Below are 21,485 nucleotides of genomic sequence, written 5' to 3'. Positions count from 1 at the left end.
AAGGTACGATTAATTACCAAAAGTAACATAATTATGACGTGTCAAAATACTTATGCCGTTTTGCTTTTGCCTCCCTATTTAAACATTCGCCTACCTAAGCTGAAATTAAGCTGGAATTTCTTAGATCCATTAATTTTTATTTAGCTGAGATGTCAAAGAAAAACCCTAAGCTGTAAATATCCCGTATTATGAATTCTGACAATACTTACACGCCTTTTAAGGCAAATGTAGATGTTGTCAAAATAATTATGCCGGGCATTGTATGTGTGTTTATATTTATAATACCCTTTGTGATATCGTATTGGACCAATATACATAACTGCTGCAAAGAAGGATACCATGCGTCACTGAATAGCCATGTAATTCGCTTATTAGAAAAACTTTATACCGAAATTGGCCTTGGTTAAAAGTTTTGGCAATGTGGTTATTGGCAAAGTCGCAACATTTTCGAGAAAATAACATTATTAAATATTTAAATATGAAGAACTGGTGACTGGACCGAATGAGTGGGACGGTAACTCACATTTCAAGCTTAATAAAAGGCCCTTTGTCTTTTACCAGCAGACCTACTTCAACATATTATTTTCGGCATTTTCAAAAAGTTCGAGACTCAGCGTAGACCAACAAACAAGACAAATACCACAAATACGATGGACTGTTGATGTAGATGTCTTCAAAGAACCCTTAATGTTCCTAACAGTGGAGTAGTGGGGTGAAATTATATAAAATGAACCTCATCAATGTTCTTAAACAAATAATTGTTATACCCTCCGCCATAGTATGGAGGGTATATTAAGTTTGTTTTTCCGTTTGTAACGCTTTGAAATATTCGTCGGAGACCCTATAAACTACATATTCTTGATCAGCATAAAATTCTAAGTTGATATGACCATGTCCGTCTGTTGATATAATGATTTCAACAAAATTTCTGAAATTTGGTTTTCGGTATTTTAAAGGTTTTAGCCTCATTTTCTTGTTGATACACAGCTTATTCCCAGAAATTTGTCAGAATAGATCCACGTTTTGATACAGACCCCATAGAACGGTACCGCCTGATTTTCGGGGGTTTAGCCGCGTTATCATAAAGAAATTGGTAAAATTCCGGATAAAATCTTCCTTGGGATATAGCGTTTGATATAGCTCCCACAGAAACTGTCTCACGATTTTCGGCATTTTGAATGTTTGTCCATATTAGGCAATTTACCTTGCGACAACTGTTAGTTTGCTGGAGAGAGAGGTGAGGCATATGGTAACCCTTTGACTCCCAACACCCTCCCTCACCTACAAACTGAGAATTGCCGCAAGGAAAATTGCCTAATGTAAATATGGACTTTCAGCCACATTTTTCAATCGAAATGGCTAAAATTTTGTGTTAAGTTTTTGAAGCGAGTTCTCAGATTGGATGGTAAACGATACCGTCCGATGTGAAATCTTTTTAGGCGTGATTGAATACTTTTGAGGCGCTATTAGACCAATTAGGCGTCGAATTCTTTGAATATTTTTGAGAATAATTTTGATGGCAATCAAAAGGTGGATTTTTAAGAATACTTTCGAAGGCAAAATCGGCAGACCAGTTTTTACTAATATTTTTGAAGGCAACATCAGACCAAGCAAACGTGGATTTTTAGTAATATTTCTTGAGGATTTTTAAGAATATATTTGAATCCAATCGAGGAGTTCTAAGAATATTTTTGGAAACAACATCAGACCAACCTTTAAGAATATTTTTTAAGGCAACATCAGACCAACCAAACGTGGATTTTTAAGAATAGGAATAAGCCTTGCGTGGCGGAAGAACTTAGTACTTTCTTAAACAAAATAAAACTGATTGTTTTAATATTTTTGAGACAACATCAAACCAATCCTACGTGGATTTTTAAGAATATTTTTAAGGCAACCTCAGACCTATCCTAGGTGGATTTTTAAGAATATTTTTGAAGGCAACATCACAAAAACCAAACGTGAATTTTTAAGTATATTTTCGAAGGCAACATCACAACAACCAAATGTGGATTTTTAAGAATATTTTCTAACGCAACATCGGACCAACTGAAGGTGAATTTTTAAGAATATTTTTGAAGGCAACATCAGACCAATCCTACGTGGAATTTTAAGAATATTTTTGAAGTCAACATCAGAAAAAACAATCGTAGATTTTAAAGGACATTTTTAAAGCAACATCACAACAACAAAATGCGGATTTTTAAGAATATTTTTTAAGGCAACATCACAACAACCAACATCAGACCAACCAAACGTGGATTTTTAAGAATATTTTTGAAGCCAACCTCAGACCAACCAGAAATGGATTTTTTATAATATTTTTGAAGCCAACATCAGACCAACCAAACTTGGATTTTCAAGAATGTTTTTGAAGGCAACTTGAGACCAATTTAACGTAGATTTTTAAGAATATTTTTTGAGGCAACCTCACATTTTAGAAGGCAACATCAGACAAACCAATCGTGAAGTTTTAAGAATATTTTTTGAGACAACATCGGACTAACCAATCCTGGATTTTTAAGAATATTTTTAAGGCAACATCAGACCAATCAAACTTGGATTTTTAAGAATAAGAATAAACCTTGCGTGGCGGAATAGCTTAGTACATTCTTCAACGAAAGGAAACTTATTGTTATACGCTCAGCATTTATGCTAACGAGGGTATATCAGGAATATTGTCAATTATTTCATATTCCATTTCAGAAAAAAAGGATAATTTTTTTTCGCGCTACATCAACGATTTTTATATGTAGGTTAAGAAAAAAATTGCCAGTACGAATCTGGTCGCGAGCCAATTTTTGGTTGTTGCGGACAAAAGTTATGGCGCTTTTATTTCGCTTTTTAAGAAAGAAAATATTATAAAAACGCTAATTATTTTAATGAGCACCATTGTTACAAAGAAGTTCTCTCGAAGTGACTTCAGCGAGTAGACTGCATAATACCTGCAAAATGTTACACAGAATTCGCGGAATGTACATAAAATTGATAAATTATTGCATATAAGTCAACTTTTTTCAAAATTAAGGCCAATTTAGTGGTCATAAAATTACATAAAAATTTGTTGTGGAATAGCTTCCTCGCAAATTATCTTTTAAGGCCAATATTTTTTGCCACGTCCAAAAACATTTAATTTTATCCAAAAGTATTTAATTTGTATAATATACAATCACGAGTCGCGTGTTTTAAAAGGATAAACCTTTGCTTCAGCTATGTTAAATTTTCAAAAATATTGGTGATATACACTTTCATATGGGCAAAATGTGCCTCATCGAAATAATCGTTTTAGACCCCAAGTATGTTTGGACTCATTTCAGACAATTTGGAGTTGATTTAGCCATGTCCGTACTGTCTGTCTGGCTGGCAGGAGCGCACGATAACTCTCGAACGGATCAGGTTCGAATATGGACTATATTTGTCCACTCCTTCGGGAACCTCCCACACAACATTTTGGATAAATTCACTTTAAGACCTGCTCTCGAATCACTTTGATTTTTGTTGAAGCAACTTGCATTTGCTGCCTCAATTACAACAGTAAAAGTTTTTTTCAGAGGCAACCGATTTGGTCCAAACTTTGGATCTCTAAATATTGTCGAAACTTAGTTTATGTTCAAATTTTGGCCACAAATGTTCAAAATTTTTGTGTGGATCTGTTCGAGGATCCTTTGGACATTTACCGAAGGTTTTCCTAGTGGCCCTGTTTACAGCGATATTATGTTTTTCGTAGGCTAGTGAGATAAAAAAAAACCCTATCTATCGTTATCCCCGCAAATTTTCGAGATTTAATCCTATCCATACTTTTGTCGGTTCATAAGTTTTAAGTTACATAAGTTTTCTTTTTTTTTGGAAAAATTATTTCAATCCACACAGGCTGAGGGTATATCTCTGTCGGAAAAGCCGACTGATACTTTTTTACTTGTTCCCTTTTACTTCAATGCAAAGTGTAGAGGGTCTTTTCAATGATTCCACATAAAATGGTAGCAAATTTCCCAGATCTTTAGCCTGATGGATATTTCCCAATTTTTAACAATTTTGTGTGTGATAGACAGAAGAATTATGCCTACTTCAAGTTTAACTTTTCCATAAATAGGCCTGGAGGACTTTCTCCCTGCAAATTTATAATAAAACTTCACTGTTATTTTTTGTGAGCTCATTTCCCATGGCTGTTAATGACCGCCACACACCCTTAAAACCAACAACCCAGCCGCTTCCACACAGTTGTTTACAACCTTACAATTCCTTGTTAGCTTTCATCGTTGTCTTGCTGGTGTTTTCTTGGCATACACTTGAAGTAATCACTATTAGATCGAGTGGCGTTATGTACCACCTTTCATTTATCTTTGTATCCATTAAATAAAATTAAAAAACTTTTTTTCATAAATTCAAATTAAAAACTCACAAACACATAAGCGGAAGTACACATTTTTCAGGATTACACATCGCCCCACCATGAAAAGTCAACACCGTAATTATATTCCTGGCCTTCTTTTTTCCTTAATAGATAAAACTTTTGTTTTTATAAACGTAAATATTTTCTCAGACAAGATAAATAAAATCCAGAAAAGTTCTAAGCCAACAAATAGTCCATTAGAGCTATATATAATTATATATTATTATTTTCATTTGTGTTGATGTTTCTTTAGGGAGACACATCTGTTTTGTTAAATTTTGTTTAATGAAAAAATAAATTTCAACACATTTGCCAGATATTCTACACAAATATAGGAAGATAAGATATTTCATAACTTTAAATATTATCTGTGATTAGTTCAAGCTAAAATATTGGCAAAACAAGTAAGAAAGTATCAGTCAGCTGTGCTGACGGAGATATACACTCAGCCTCTGACCAAAAACTATACATAAAATATATAAAATATATAATAATATAAATTTGGAAGAAATCTTTGAAAAAGTTGGAGAATTATCTTGCACACTAGGCATTTTAGTATGTGCCTGCCGGAAGTTTTGGAGTTTTTGGTCAGTATCTGAGGAAGTATGGACTTACTCTGAAAGAAAATTGTACCGTTGTAATAGGGACCGTGGAAACAACCTTATGCAAAAAATTTTAAGTAGATCCGAGATGAGTCCTCAAACTACATTTTCCCAAATTTTGTGGGGGAGGATGAAACTGATATAGTCCCTATTCTAATAAATGACTGGATGAAGTAATAAGGTGTGCAAAGTTTGCACCAATCAGAAACTGCCTGTGAGAGTTATCTTTCGGATTTGCCATTTTAGTTGGTGCCGTCAGGCACCGACGTAGCCATGAATGATTTACGTTCTCATAGGATATTAGTTAATGTTACACATTTTTTTTAATTTTTGAGTAAAATTTTAAACTGTTTTAAATTTTTCAAGAAATATGCAAAGTATTTGTAGGAAGTATTACAGAGAATTATTTTACTACATTGGTATACTTATTGTCCAACATATTTGAAAATATAAAAATAATGAACAAAATAGACTTTTTGAGCAATTTTCTGCATAGTTGTTGTTAGGATTTAAGGTGTTTTTAAGCGTTTAATCGTAATTTTTGGCTGATTGTAAGTGTTACTGAGTTACGTTTGTAGCATATTACGTCCAATACTTTTGCTTATAAACGACATCTAGAAAAACATTCTTGCGATCTTTTGTTTTTGAAATTTATTATAAGAGCTATTCAATAATAAAAGATAAAATCGTTGCTTAATCTTATAACAATTACAAATTCTTTATTATGCTTGACATTTGCAAAACACAAAAACTATATCAACCATTTTTATAATAGAATTTCTGTTCCAGCAGTGTCGTCCGTTGAGATTATTTGAAACTGATCTCTTGCTACAAATTAGTAAATATCTATGGGACAAACTATTTTTCTGTCGTATATTTATTTTTTTCGACCTTTCGAATGTTAATAAAACCAAGATCATTGAGCTTGAGGTCACTGTTTAAATTTTATTTATTGCATATTATTTCCTGGGCAAAGCCCAGGATTTATCTTGATCCCTCTTTCATCTCAAGTGAACACTGACCTCCCCGTGGTGTCACCTGGGGAATTGCCTTTAACACCCGTTAAAGGTAGTGAGCTAACATGTGCCGCGCGTTCACCCATAAGAACGTTAAAAATTTGGGTTTGGGCATCGGGTTAGTAACCCTCCCCTAGAAAAAACAGCCTACTATGAAAAAACGAAAGAAAAGAAAAACGAACCCCTCTAAAGTTGACGAACACCGTAAACGTTTTAAGGACCATGATCCGCGAATCTGCACCTGGAATGTTCACACTCTTTATAGAGAAGGTGCAGTATTCGCATTGGCAGACGTACTTGAAAAGTACAAGGCCGATATTACTGCCATACAGGAAATACGATGGATTAGGAAAGGCGTCACAACAACACCTAAAGGTGACGCACTGTATTATAGCTGCCATGACCTAAAGCATGAGTTTGGTTGCGGATTCATAGTTAGTCGGAGACTAAAACATCTGGTATCAAGCTTCACCCCAGTGAATGAAAGACTTGCTGCAATTCGAATAAAAGCTAAATTGTTCAACATCAGCTTTATTTGGGCTCATGCTCCCACTGAAGAAAAGGACGAACAGACCAAAGATATATTTTACGAGCGCTTAGAAGAAACATATGACCGTTGCCCTGCCCATGACATTAAAATCATTCTAGGCGATTTTAATGCCAAAATTGGAAAGGAGAATATCTTTGGACAAACAGTTGGGAAATTCAGTCTACATAGTGAAACATCAGACAATGGTATGAGGCTGATAGACTTTGCAGCTGCAAAAAACATGGTAGTTAGCAGTACCAGATTTAATCATCTCGATATTCATAAGGGCACCTGGCTGTCTCCAGATCAGAAAACAAGAAACCAAATTGATCATGTTGTGATAGATGGAAGACATTCATCGAGCGTGTTGGATGTACGATCGTTCCGAGGCGCAAACATTGATTCGGACCACTACCTTGTTGCAGCAAACACGCAGAGAAAAAATATTTTTCGGTTTTGTTGGAACAAAAATATCTATTTTGGTTCCAAAAATGTGTTTGTTTTGTGCAAACATTGTAATCCAAATCCAAAAATACCATCTTTTGTTCCGAACATAGAAAACAAAAATAACTTTCGAATTTCCGCAATATTGTAAAAATCGTTAATAATACCGATTGTAGGAACAATAATAATCTACATTTTTTACAAAACATATTGTCAGCCCTGAAAACCAGATACTAAATTTTTTGATTTGAGTGTATATACTTCTCATATACACTTTCCGCACAACTTTGATATAAATATCGCGTATAATATTACGAGCATTGATGAACGCAATACATGGTTTGCTACTTTAGCTGACAACAAAGACAAACAAAAAGCCACAAGCAGCCACCACAACATAAGGAATAATTAAACACCATAACAAACATGAAAAGGAAAGGAGAATGAAATAAAGAAAAAGAATGAAACAAAAAAGAAACAAATAAAAACAAGAGTCTCATTGTTGGTATACATACACACAAAAACAAAGATAAAGGCAGCATGTCATAAAAACACCACAACTCACCAAAATTGTTTTTTCAACACGGCATCGAATAGCGAGAGAAGAGAAAAAATTTTTCAAAGAAAAGAGAGAAATATTGTTCAGTTGACACAAACTATTTTTGGATTTAACAAAAACGATTGTTGGATTCACAATACCACATAAGGAATCCAACAATATGTTAACAATACATATTTTGCTCTTGGAATATTGTTGGATCAAACATATTTTTTTCTCTGCGTGAAGGTACGCACTCGGTTAAACGTAGCAAACAAAGTACGAACAGACACAAAACGAAAGTTAGACATCGGTAAGCTGCAATCACAACAGATAGCCACAACGTATTCCACTCAACTAGCCCAATTGCTTAATCAAAGCACTCCTCATCCCGATAACATATCAACGCAATGGCAAAGCATTGCCCACTCCATGAAAACAGCCGCAAAATCCATACTTGGATACCAGAGACCTCCACCAAGGAATCCATGGTATGATCAGGAGTGTCGTGCTGCTACCGCAGAGAAAAATGCGGCATATAGGGCTACTTTACAATCCGTAGCAACGCGTAGCGCATGAGAGAGATACAGGGAGAAAAGGAGAGAGGAGAAACGTCTTTTCCGCAGGAAAAAGAGAGAGATGGAAAAGCGGGAGTGTGAAAAAATCGAGATGTACAGGAGCCAGAATGAAGTCCGAAAATTCTACCAAAGAGTCAAGCATCAAACTGATGGCTTTGGTACAGGCACATCCTCCTGTAGAGACCAGCAAGGTAATTTGGTAACTGGTACAGATAGTGTACTCAGGATATGGAAAGAACATTTTTCAAATCTGTTGGTATCCAATAGCAGCGAAGACGACGAAGATACCACAGTCCCAATCCCAGAAGATGGTATTGAATGTATACCGCCCAGCCAAGATGAGGTAAAGACAGCAATAAATCGGCTGAAGAATAATAAGGCAGCAGGGGCCGATGGCTTACCAGCCGAGGCGACACGCTGATAAGGTGTATTCATCAGCTAGTTAGCACCATCTGGCAGGAAGAACGAGTACCCGACGATTGGAACCTGGGTATCCTGTACCCCGTCCACAAGAAGGGAGATAAGACTATAGGGGCATAAGCCTACTCCCTATTGCCTACAAGATGGTGTCAGGGATATTATGCGAACAACTAAAGCCTATGGTCAACGAGATAATTGGACCATACCAATGCGGCTTTAGACCTAGCAAGTCCACCATTGACCAGATATTTACCCTGCGGCAAATCCTGGAGAAGACCCAAGAGATGCAGATCGACACCTACCACCTTTTTGTCGATTATAAAGCAGCCTTCGACAGCCCGCTGCGTTCAAAGGTATTCCAAGCCATGTCTGAATTTGGTATCCCCGCAAAGCTCATCCGGCTTTGTAAAATGACTTTAATTGACACGAGGTCCTCAGTTAAAATAGGAAAGAACCTCTCCGAAGCAGGGCTTCGGAGTCGGAGTTGGAGTCGGAGTCTAGCAAATTTTGCTAGAGTCGGAGTCGCAGCCGGAGTCGTGAAAAAAAGCTCGACTCCGACTCCGGGCAACAATCTGTTCTACATTTATCAAAATTTGTCAAATCAATTTAAATTATTTAAATGATCATAATTAAAAAAAAAACTGTTAATCTCTATTTTGACTACAAAATGCATATCGGAAACATTTTTGGGTCAATTGATTTGAATAATGTTTGCATGTTCCAAATATACTTAGGGAAGATCTTTTAGAAGATTTACAGGCCATTTTATAGAAGACTCACTGGTCTTCTCTTGTTGTTTTTTGTAAGTCATTTATGTCTGCTATTTAAGAACCTGTTGGACTTCTATGAAAGACCTTGTAGTACTTTAAGGGAAATCATACGAAAGACCTACTAGATTTCTTGCTGAATTTGTATGAGAAAAGTTAGAATCTTCTTAAAGACGATGTTCCTGCTATTTTTTAGACGACATATTCGGTCTTTTGAAGAACTATGCGTATTTTATAAAGAAGTCTGCTTTTTTATAATAGAACAGTGTTTGGTTATCTATAAGTAAACCAACTTAACCATTTCTCTCTCTCTATTTAAGGGGATATTCCTATGCTATCCTGTTGTTCTTCGAGAGATCCAATGATTTTACGATTAAGTCATGCATCTGGGATAAATTTGTCAATATATTTATGCTGAGGATGGACAAGAATCCGAGATATTGTCCTTGAAGATGAAGAGTTATGTAGGCAAAGGCCTACAAGTGTAAATAAAAATTCTTAACGGCTTGAAGAAAATGATCCCTTTTGACATAAAGGCTTCAAGTAACCTTAACCACGAAAGTGTATGTTAATTTTCCATAACTCAAAAAATTACAAAGAGTGTTACCGGTCAGTAATTATGGTAATTTGGTATTTCGAGTCTCACTGGGTACATAATTCGGAAAATTAATAATAAATTCGGAAATTTGTAAATATACTCGTATGTCGGTATTTAGGTAGAGAAACCTTGTAACGATACCGTCCGATTGCAGTTGCTTTGAAGGGTTTTGCTACATGTTCTGAAGTGTGAAGTATGCTGAAGTGCTTGTTACTTTGTATTCCATATTGTCATATTGGTATCCTCCCAATGTAATGTATCTTGAAAGTTCAAACTGAGATGACTGCAATTTAAGTTGTGAATTTTAGTTTATCTATTTTCGGAGTCGACTCCGGAGTTGGAGTCGGAGTCGAGAAAAAAATTGGACTGGAGTCGGAGTCGGAGTCTGACCAAAAATGGCTCGACTTCGAAGCCCTGCTCCGAAGAGTTTGGTACCAAAAGAGGTTTCAGACAAGGAGACAGCCTTTCGTGTGATCTCTTCAACATTCTGCTGGAAAAGGTTATACGAGAGGACAACGTCAAAAGAAGTGGCACAATCTACACCAATAGTCACATGTTACTTGCTTATGCTGATGATATAGACATCATGGGCCGATCAGTAAAAGAAGTAACTGATACCTTTATAAAGGTCGAAGGAGAATCTGCTAAAGTGGGTCTGAAGACCAAGTTGATGGTGTCGACGCGCAATGCGTCCATTGAGCTCGGACCGACTGTGGAAGTTGGTTCCTATAATTTTGAGGTAGTAAAAGACTTCGTCTACCTCGGCACCTCCGTAAACACAACAAACGACATCAGTTGTGAAATAAAAAGAACAATTGTATTGGCCAACAGATGCTACATTGGTTTAAGTAAGCAGTTTAAAAACAAAGTCACATCTCGTCAAACAAAAATAACGCTCTACAAAACACTGATACTATCCGTGCTGATGTATGGCTCCGAAGCCTGGGTACTTGCGCAAGCAGACGTGGCAGTGCTTGGTGTGTTTGAGAGAAAAATTCTTCGAAAGATCTACGGACCAATCTGCGTTGACGGTGAATACCGACGTCGCATGAACCACGAGCTGTATCTGCTATACAACGACATCAATATGCAGCGATTGCGTTGGCTAGGCCATATGATGAGCGATGACGAACCCGCTAAAGAATGAGCGATGACGAACTCGCTAAAAAGGCGTATAAATACGGACCGCTTGGCGGTGCACGCAGAATTGGCAGGCCAAGGAATAGATGGCGCAAACAAGTGGATGATGAGATGAAAAGGCGCGGTATTCCAGAGTGCGAAGCAACAAATAGAGGAATGGAGATATTTTCTTAGTTCAGCCTATGGAACAAATGTTCTGTAATGGGCCAGCTAAGTAAGTAAGCAAGTAACCCAAAAACTATGTACTATGAGTTTTTCAGAATTTTATAGATATATTCGGACATATGAACTTGCCAACCACATATGGATTTGTATCATTAATCACAAGTGTTGCGGAGGAAGTACCTGAAGAAATGGACCGGACCGACATGGTTCATTTTGGAAGTATATCTTATTTTGGGAGTCATTCCTTTTAAAAGAAATTTCAGTTCATCGCAGTGTAATTTTCAGATTTTGGATCATTATGTCAGAAAATATGGACTTGCAAAGTTTAGGCCAAATCTGTTGCTGCGTTCATGAAAAATCGAACATACCACTTTAGACAAAATTCTCGAAATTTGAGAAGAAGTAGACCGAAAAGCACCATCTTCGAACTTTATATAAGGCTCGCAGAAATATTGCGATATACAAAGTTTGGAGCAATGCAGACGTGAACCTATACCGACAAATTTCAGGTGAAAAGTTTTATACCCCCAAGGAAGACTTAATACCAAATTTCAGCCATTTCGGAGGGATATTGAGGCCACAACCTTCAAAATACCACAAATCCGGAGGTACCGTTCTATGGGGGCTATATGAAGACGTCAACCTATACCGAAAAATTTGTGGTGAAAGTTTTATACCCCCAAGGAAGACTTAATACCAAATTTCACCCATTTCGAAAGGATATTGAGGCCACAACCTTCTAAATACCAGAAATCCGGAGGTACCGTTCTATGGGGGCTATATGAAGACGTGAACCTATACCGAGAAATTTCAGGTGGAAAGTTGTATACCCCCAAGGAAGACTTAATACCAAATTTCACCCATTTCGGAAGGATATTGAGGCCACAACCTTCAAGATATCGGAGATCGGGAGGTACCGTTCTATGGGGCTATATGAAGAGGTGGACCCATGCGGAAAAAAAAAAATTTCAGGTGTAAAGTTTCATACCCCTAACGAAGACTTAATACCACATTTCAGCCATTTTGGTGGGATTTTTAGACCATAAATCCTTGTATATATTTTTGCATATGGTTTGGATATGCTTATTTTATGAAAATATGTAAAAATATGTCAAAATATGCACGATATGCAAATATGCACCCTTTCTATCAAAAAGGATCTATAGAAGCACCCTTTCCCTCGGAAAGGATCTAAGAACCCTTTCTTTCGTGCTTTTGTAGCACCCTTTCTTTCAAAATATCTATAGAAGCACAAATTCTTTCAGAACGGATCTATAGAAGAACCCTTTCTTTCTGAAAGGATCTAAGGAAAGAAAGGGTCTATAGAAGCACAAATTCTTTCAGAAAGGGTCTATAGAAGAGCAATTACTTTCAGAAACGGTTTCTTTCTTTCAGAAGGGTTATTTAAAAATAATTATTGAGCTAAAATTAGAATCAGAATGCACTATGCCATATTACAAAATATTCCTTTTGTTCTCGCTGGGTTCTACGGTAATAATAAAAGTTCTCATAATTTTACGTTCGCCGAGAGTATTTGTACCCGACGCATTTGTATTGTTCGGTAAGAATTCCATATTTTGCGACATTAAAAAAAATATGTTCATGAAATAAAAATGTTTCAATCAAAACCTTGATACTTTATCAATTCCTTTGTCATGGACGATGTACAGACATTGTTTTGAAACTTTTTTCCACGTTAAGATAAACACAACAGTCACAGCTCATTTCCGTTTTCCTTCCAAGTTGTACAGGATGGTCAACATTAAAATACAATAAAAAAATAGAAAAGCCAAATAGCAATGACTTTTCATTTGTTGTTTCATTTAAGGGTCCGGGTGATGCTGCCAGTATTGATTCAATATTCTTTAAACTCGTAAAAGAAACCCCTTGGGGGAGAGGGAGAAAAGTTTTTCCGTGAAAAAAAAAATGCCAGAACATAACAATTTACTGTAAACGGAGGGAACAATAAAGGAATGAACAGTTGGCTAAACAAAATAAAAATAAATGGACAAAAGGACAACATGAATTGCAGGAAAACAAAGAAACATACTTACAAACCAGTGATGAGGGCAATTTATTTAAAAGTTCAACAGAAAAAAAGAAAATAAAAGAAAAAATGAAATAGAAAAGTGAAAATTTTCATACAATCTTACGCCATGGAACCAAGTGTAAAGGAAATATTCAACATCATGATGATGCCGTAATGCTAGCACTAAATGATATATATGTACCTCTACCCCACCCCACCTTCATTCACTTCATAATTTCACGGCAACACAATATTTACAAATAATGTTTATGTTCTCAAGGTTGAACCTACTGCCAACAAAATTGTGGTTACTTTCGCGCCTTTATTAGCCCAAAGGACAATTTCTTTTTATTGACCTAAAGTTAAGGTCACCACAAAAGGAAAACAATTTGTTTTCTTTAAGGTCTCATAAAATACGCCAACCAAAACAAAACAAAAAAAACTTAAGTAGCTTGGCCTATAATAAACAACAATACGTCTTGGCCGTAAGAAGGCTGAGCATTAAAGCGCCAGAATCATGTCGACAAGCCTAATGTCCAACAATGAAGTGTGTAAATAATCATAAAACAAAATAAGTACAAGTTGAAGTGAATTTTTTAAGATGGATGATAAGCGAGTGGCTAATGACAAAAGGAAAATGCCAGTTATACTTATGGAGCGAACAAACAAGGAAACGAAATTAATGATAATCCTTGGCTAATGCGGCATAAAAAGGCCGAATCAAATGTCAGAGATAAAAGCATTGTTAAACAAACAAAACTTTGACAGCATTAAAATGTGGATAAAGTGTGAGTATTTGTATTGACATCATGGGAGGAACGCCACGTGGGAAAATTAAAACACAAAATCCAATAGACTTGGATACTTTGGAATAGTTAGGGATTGTATCCACCTTGTAACCGCCAGAAAAAAAACAACATCCGTTGTAAGATTAGACACCGAATAATGCTGGCCAAAAGATGCAATTTTGAATTGGGTAAGCTGTTCAACAGCAGAAAAATTTTTAATGTCCAAAATATTGGGTGTAAAGTTTGCGACTGGGTCAGAAGTAGAAACATGCTTCTCAAGATGCTGGCCGGCAGAACATGGGAGAGCTGACAAAGAAACCTTGAACTCATATCATGCAATAGGCCGGTCAGTGGTTATCTATGCGGCACCAGTGTGGTATGAAAATTTTAGCGCCACGCAGTGGAATTCTAACCTGCCGGACTGCCGCCCTGAGAACTGCGACAAGGCGACTCTTCATGACACCAGTGGACCACCTGCACAAGGAGACGAAGATTTTACCGGTAAATCACCTCAACAAGATGTTGTCGATTCAGTACTGCCGTGTGCATCTCTACTCCGACCTTGTAAACAGGCCTCCCCCACCCAGACACGTTAGCATCTGGGGAGAGAGGTTCAAAAGTATAAATGAGAACCACTAACGAACCTATAAAGCAGCATGAATAGCAATCATAGTGATGCAATTGCGCAGACAGTACAAATGTACAGTGTGAAGAATATCTGCCTAAATGTCATAAACAAAATTACCGACTATTTTATGATGCAAAAATAGGCATGGGGAAACAAAACTCTCAATCTCAAAAACAACATAAAAACCAATCAATTTAGCGAAAAAAATAGACCAACATTTTTGTCTGAAAAGTGGTAAATTTTTATATAGATCTTATAGCGTTATTCCTGGAAGACTCATACCACATAAGTCATATTTGGAAGAAGAATTTTTGACCTTTCCATTGATGTCAATTATGTTAATGTACATGGTCAGATAACAGAGTTATACCCTAATAAATCCATAGAAACGATGATCTAAGGCAGCTTTAGTCTGCGACCCATAATTTAAGGTATAGCTCTAGACGGCAGTTTATATTACGAGGGTCACTATTAAAACCTTCTGGCCTAGGCAACACTTAGTGTCGCCAGGGGTCATTTGACATTGTTTTTTTTTTTTGGAAAGTTTGACAGTTTTTAGCCTAAGCGTACTCAGGACTGTTTTTCATACGAACATGTGTTGACTTGTTTACAGTGACTTGAAAAACTCACTTTGCAAAAAAATTGAATTTACTTGGGATCATTTTCGTCCGATAATTTTTCACAACTTTCGACGTGAATAATTACGGCAAGGGTGCATCGATCAAATTAAATCTTGATAAAGGACCATCCTATAACACTATCGACAACTGGTTTAATGAATTCAATCGTGGCCGACACTCGCCAAAAAAACGAAGTTCGTTAGGGTCGTACAAAAAAGGCCGTTGTGCCAGAAAAAAATTACGCCGTGTGTGAACGGATAATGCAAGAACGCAGTGCTATATACCGTGAGATAGAGGCAACCTTAGGCATTTATTCCACCAACTAACATTTGATATTGCATGAACACTTGGCGGCAAAAATGGGGTTTTTCTCGTTGGATTCCCTGTCGATCGGTGCATGAAATTTTGAAAAAAAAAAAATGCAATCGTGGCGCTTCAAATGAAGTTTATAAGATGGATCCAGTTGAATCGCCAGAAGATGCTGTAAAAACGTTCAAACACCATGTTTTGGAGGTATCTCAATCAATCCACTGTAAACAACCCAACACATGACCGTATGTCAAACAGTCCTGAATACTCTCAGGGTAAAAACTGTCAAACTTTCCAAAAAATGTCAAATGACGCCTGGCAACACTGCGTGTTGCCTAGGCCAGAAGGTTTTTAGTGACCCTCTATATAGCCTTCGCTAGGGGTGCGAAACATTCCCACAGAAAATTTTCGGATTTGGTCCTCAATCTAATATAGACCTTAACTGACGGTATCGCCCGAGTTATGTATTTTGAGGGCTTTTTTTGCAACGTTTCTGGACTGAAATTTGACAAAATTGAAAATCGGAAAATCGTAGACTTATATATTTTAATAGGGACACCTTTATTTTAAAGGCTTCCTTCCGCACGGTGCGCCTTAACTAATTTTAAATGGAAGGTGCTTACATCTGGAAAAAATCGCGATTTAAGTTCACATTTTTAGGGGTTCTTTAGGTTTTCAGGATTTGTTTTCTTATCTATGAACATTGCTGTTTCAGAATCCGCGAAATCTTCCCATGTGTAAGCGGTGTTCATCAAAAGCTAGTTAAGGCGCACTGAACATGATGTTGTTTTATAAGGAGGCGATACAGACAGTGCATTGTCTCAATTTGAACTTCTATATCTCAAAAACGGTAAAACCTACGAAAATATCATAAAAAACAGTCTTGTGGAGAATTTTAACAGCTACAACATTTTCCTTAGGATCATTTACATAGGGTTTGCGGTTTCCAAGCAAAATCGTGAAAACCTAAAGAACCCTAAAAATGTGAATTTAAATCGCGATTGATTTGAAAATCCCTCCGGCGTTTTTTTTTTTGTTTCTTGATATTTCTCATCTATGAGCATTGTAGTTTCAGAATCTGCAAAATCTTCTCAGGTGTAAGCACCTTCCATTTTAATTTGGTTAAGGCACACCGTGGTGGGTGTTAGTTGGTATTTCAGGATCTCTATTTTTGACAATTTGAACACTTTGAAGAACCAAAATTTAAGCTAACTTCCAATTTGGTGGAAAAATTAGTTGAAATCTGCAACGGAGAAGCAATAATGGCAAACGTAGCGAACATCTGAAAAATATTTAAAATTAGAGGGGTCCCACTAATTTCAAGCAAAATGTCTTAATTCAACATTTTTGTATAAGAAATTTAAAATTTAGCTGATGGCCTATGCTGCTAATGCTATTCTCCCAATTTATCTTATATTAAATACAAGATAAATTCTGTAAATGAATAAATAAATAAATAAATAAGTAATAATAAATAAATTTAAAATTAAAAATTATCTAAAATCGGGCTATGTATAAAGGTATACTTACCCCGAGAACACGAAATCCTTTGGCGTGCCATAGACTGATATCTGTAATGTGTTTTGTGTGTCCCGTTTATATTTTTTTCATAACAAAGAACTTTTTACCAATATCATGTCGTCGGTATCATGCTTAAGTGTTCCATACGCCATTTGCGCGTTTTGAGATAATTGCATTTTAATGTTTTGCGTCACAACTGCTTGAAGGTGACTTAAGAGAATATTAAAATATTAATATTTATGACTTGAATTAGTAATAATAGCATATAGAACATTTTGCAAAAATATAGAGGAATATACATTGGAAAGTAAAAGTTATTGAGATTTTTTAAAAATAGAATATTTGTTGATTTATTACACTTATGACACAAATGTCAAATATTGTACAACATATGAAACAAAATATCTTGTACCTCAATAAATTAAAATCTGCTAAATCGGAAACTAAAATTCTGATTTTTGAAATGTGTTTTTTTTTTTAAACGTTTAAGTTTTTATTAAAATATTAATTTCATAACTGACAAAAATTTAAGATTTCGCGTCGAGGCGTGGATATCTCGAAAACTAGAGCAGATAGGAAAAAGCAGAAAAGGAAAAAAACTAGAGAGAGCATAAAGGAAAACCCTGGAAACTACCTGTATCTCAAAAAGTCAAAAATGGCGTATGGAACACTTAAGCATGACACCGACGATGTGTCATGTCACAACATTTCTAATTATTATATTTTTTCTCAAAAATAATAACATCAATCACGCAATCTTTCTACATAGCATTGACAATGTCGACATGACATAGACCTCCAAACAAAAACAAATACGCATTCAATCACTTTCAGCAAATGACGTCTATGTATGGCTAGGCATGGAACTTGGCTAACAAACCGAAGCATAACAAATTTGTTTCCACAGAAAGGTCGATGGCTTGGTGAGACACATTCATCAGACAGACACACAGCTGAATATATAAACACTCATACATTTTATTTGATTGTGTTGGTACAATAAAATTCATTGTGTGTTTTTGCTAAAATTTAATATTTGGAACATAAACCTTTATTATATTTATTTCAGATAGAAAACGGAAATTACCATTAATTGATAAAAAAAAACAATTTAAATACAAATTTCCCCCAAATTTGTGTAATAAAACTAATCTGTTTTATTATACATATATTTTTTTGAAATTTAATTGATTTTAATATTTGTTTAAAATACTTACTCCCGTTATACTGATTTTTATTTATTATTTATTTAAAAACGTACCTGAAAAAAAATAAAAAAAGTTTATTTAAAAGACTGCTTTTTTGAAGAGGCGTTATAATTTGCCCACTAAAAATACATATACAAATAAGTTTAAAATAATCTACCAAACATTTTACTAATTCCTAAGAGTTTTTAACTATATTTTTATATTATATTTAGATTAGATATACTATATTATATACTATTATATAATTATATATATTTTAACTATAAGTTGTTTTTATTTTTCAATTGCCTGCCAATTTTTATCAATAACTAACAATTTCAATTTACTCGCATCTTCATCAATGATTGACAATAATCCCCAAAACATATTTTCTATCCTAATAAAAAAGGTGTACATTGACATCATCGATAAAGTGAAAATACCGACGCATGCAATTGACAGAAATATCTGAGGCAATAATCGTTCAACCTTTTCGGTTCGTAATAATAGCAACAATTGTTTGCCTTCTCCCAAGAAAAAAGGACACTCTTAAACAAAGGTACATTCGAACGGCAGTTGCAAAGGAAATAATAAAAATAACAATGAAGGAATTTTCTTCTATATTGGATAACATGCTGTTTTATTTTGTGTCTAACGACAGACAAAAGGGGCAAACATCAATATCCTTTTTGGCCATGTTATTGGATTTTCACCTTCAACAAATGTCTTTCTTCTACCTTTTTTGTTGTTGTTCTTTTTTGGTAAGATAAAGCGCTTTAGTTTTTTCGAAACTAAACTGTCATGAAGAACTTGTCACAAAACCCTGTTTTTATACCCTCCACCATAATATGGAGGATATAATTAAATTTGTCATTCCGGTTGTAACACATCGAAATATTCATCGGAGGACCCGTCCGTCTGTTGAAATCAAGATACAACTCGCAATTTTTAAAATAGAGCTTTGTAATTTGGTATAGAAGTTTATATTACTCCTACGATGTTTGGTATTGCAAATGGGATATATCGGTCAACGTTTTGACGTAGCCCCATAGAACGGTACGACCCGATTTTCGGTATTTTGAAGGTTTTAGCCTCATTATCACACCGAAATGGCTGAAATTTGGTGCTTTGTCTTCGTCGGCGGTATAAAACTTTCCCCCAGAAATTTGTCGGTATAGGTCCACGCCTTCATATAGCCCCCATAGAACATTACCTTCCGATTTTCGGTATTTTGAAGGTTGTGGCCACAATAATCCACCGAAATGACTGAAATTTGGTATTTGGTCTTCATTTGGAGAATTAAACGTTCCATGTGAAATCTGTAGGTATATGTCCACGCCTTCATATAGCCTCCATAGAACGGAACCACCCAATTTCCGAAATGGCTGAAATTTAGTTTTTAGCCTTTTTGACTGAAATTCGTCGGTATAGGTCCACGTTTCGATATAGCCGCCATAGAACGTATAGCCCCCTGCTTTCGTAATTCTGAAGGTTGTGCGTCAATATCCCACCGAAAAACTGAAATTTGTTATTTAGTCTTCCATGGGATTATCAAATATTCCAGAAGAGAATTGTCAGTATAGGTCTGCGGGTTCCTATATCCCCCATTGAAGCGTACCTCTTGATTTTAGGTATTTTGAAGGTTTTAGCGAAATATCGGAAATTTGGTATGTAGTCTTCTTTGAGCCTACAATCTTTCCGCCAGAAATTTGTAGGTATATCGATGTTTTGATATAGCCCCACGGTTCCTACCGAATTTCGGTATTTTGAAGGTAAGCCACGTATTCTTCATAAACGAAAGTAAACTAATTGTTCTATTGTAATTCAATACAAGTCGTGGTGGAGGGTATAACAAGTTTGGGCTGGCCGAACTTACTTGTTGTAATTACTTTTTGTTCGTTCGTCTATATTCCTCATAATTTAGGCATCCATAGCCCCTAGAAGACATACATATCTAATTTTTCGTTTACCTGTTATATATAGCGTTATAAATTCCTTGTTTAAAAATCAGCGATCTTCACTTGCGCTAAAGCGAGTATATCGATATACAAAATTTGACAAACAGGGGATAAGAAAATAATTCTTTGTTTTAAGATATACGTTTTTTAATACCAGAAGGTGTCACCGATTATAGTCGATTTGTCGAATCGAAATTGTGTATATTGTAATTACATTTGACGATAAATTTATTTTTTTTTTTTTTTTGCAAAATTACTTCTTTACACTATATTTTTAATTTATCTGTAATGAAACAACAAGCCATATGATTGGAATATATGAGTTCGATGTATTTCAAATCGACTCAAAATTGTTTCCATCACATGCCTAATTGTGTCACAGTTTCATGGATGTTTGAAAATTCAGTTAATGGAATAGTGCTTAATTACTGCTTAATTCCAAATTCGGACGAGAGATGGACAGGCAATGTAGTTATTTTACTCCGGTCTTCTTTGTTAAAATAGAGGTAAATCAAAATGTGGATATTGATAAAAACTATGCAAGTATTGGGGTGCGTATGATACATGTCGTAACGTATACTGCCAAAAAATTACTCTGATTTAAAATACAGTAGTTTTGACTTAGCTGCCAAAAGAAGTTTTGCACGCATTTTGTGGCAGCAAAGCGAATTTCGCACTTATCTTTAATATTTTTAGCTGCCAAAAAGTGGCAGTTCTCCGATTCGCTCACCTGCCAAAGAATTGGCTCTTTATGTAATACTCAGCTTCAGAATTCTTGATATCCGAAAACTATTTGGAGAGGAATAGTGAAATAATAAAAACATATAATCAACAAGCTTATTTTGCATCAGCTGAAAGAAACAAAATGGAATTAAATATCAATTATTATCGTAATATTTGCTTCCACATATGTCATTCAATTTCTGTTTCAAAGAAACTGTTGTGATGATGTCTTTTGCAACAACCTGCAGGTGACACAATAAATATGCCTTGAACCTGCAGATGTGATATGAGAGAAGTCTCCCTTGTCCCTTCTGGGATGTTTGTGGAATAATTAATAAGTATTATTAGTTAATATAAGTTCGTAGAAAGAGTTCCCACGACCAAAAAAGCCTAACTATTTTTTCCATAATATCATAGGTTGTCTACAAATGATCAAAATAAAACAGTTTTCTTCTGTACAAAAGACCCTGTGCATGAGTTAGCAACCGTCGCATGACTTGATATTAGTTTTGGCTGGTAAATAAAATTTCCCTGT

General features: G+C 35.5%; 1 protein-coding gene and 1 long non-coding RNA gene across 2 annotated transcripts in view; both read right to left on the bottom strand.

Moving 5' to 3' along the window:
* LOC141402516 (capon-like protein) overlaps positions 1 to 21,485 on the bottom strand; it is a 562,845-nt gene that overhangs the window by 315,448 nt on the left and 225,912 nt on the right.
* Positions 1 to 21,485, bottom strand: part of LOC141402521 (uncharacterized) — a 61,973-nt gene that overhangs the window by 13,966 nt on the left and 26,522 nt on the right. The window contains exon 2 of the long non-coding RNA XR_012412646.1: positions 18,300 to 18,343. This is a non-coding gene — a long non-coding RNA (uncharacterized lncRNA). The remainder of the gene's footprint in view (positions 1 to 18,299; positions 18,344 to 21,485) is intronic.

This window comes from Musca autumnalis, unplaced genomic scaffold, assembly GCF_047663935.1.
Source record: "Musca autumnalis isolate F117 unplaced genomic scaffold, ASM4766393v1 scaffold_4, whole genome shotgun sequence".
Classification (NCBI taxonomy): domain Eukaryota; kingdom Metazoa; phylum Arthropoda; class Insecta; order Diptera; family Muscidae; genus Musca; species Musca autumnalis.
The sequence above is the reverse complement of the archived record's forward strand: the minus strand, read 5'-3'. Positions and strand labels throughout refer to the sequence as shown.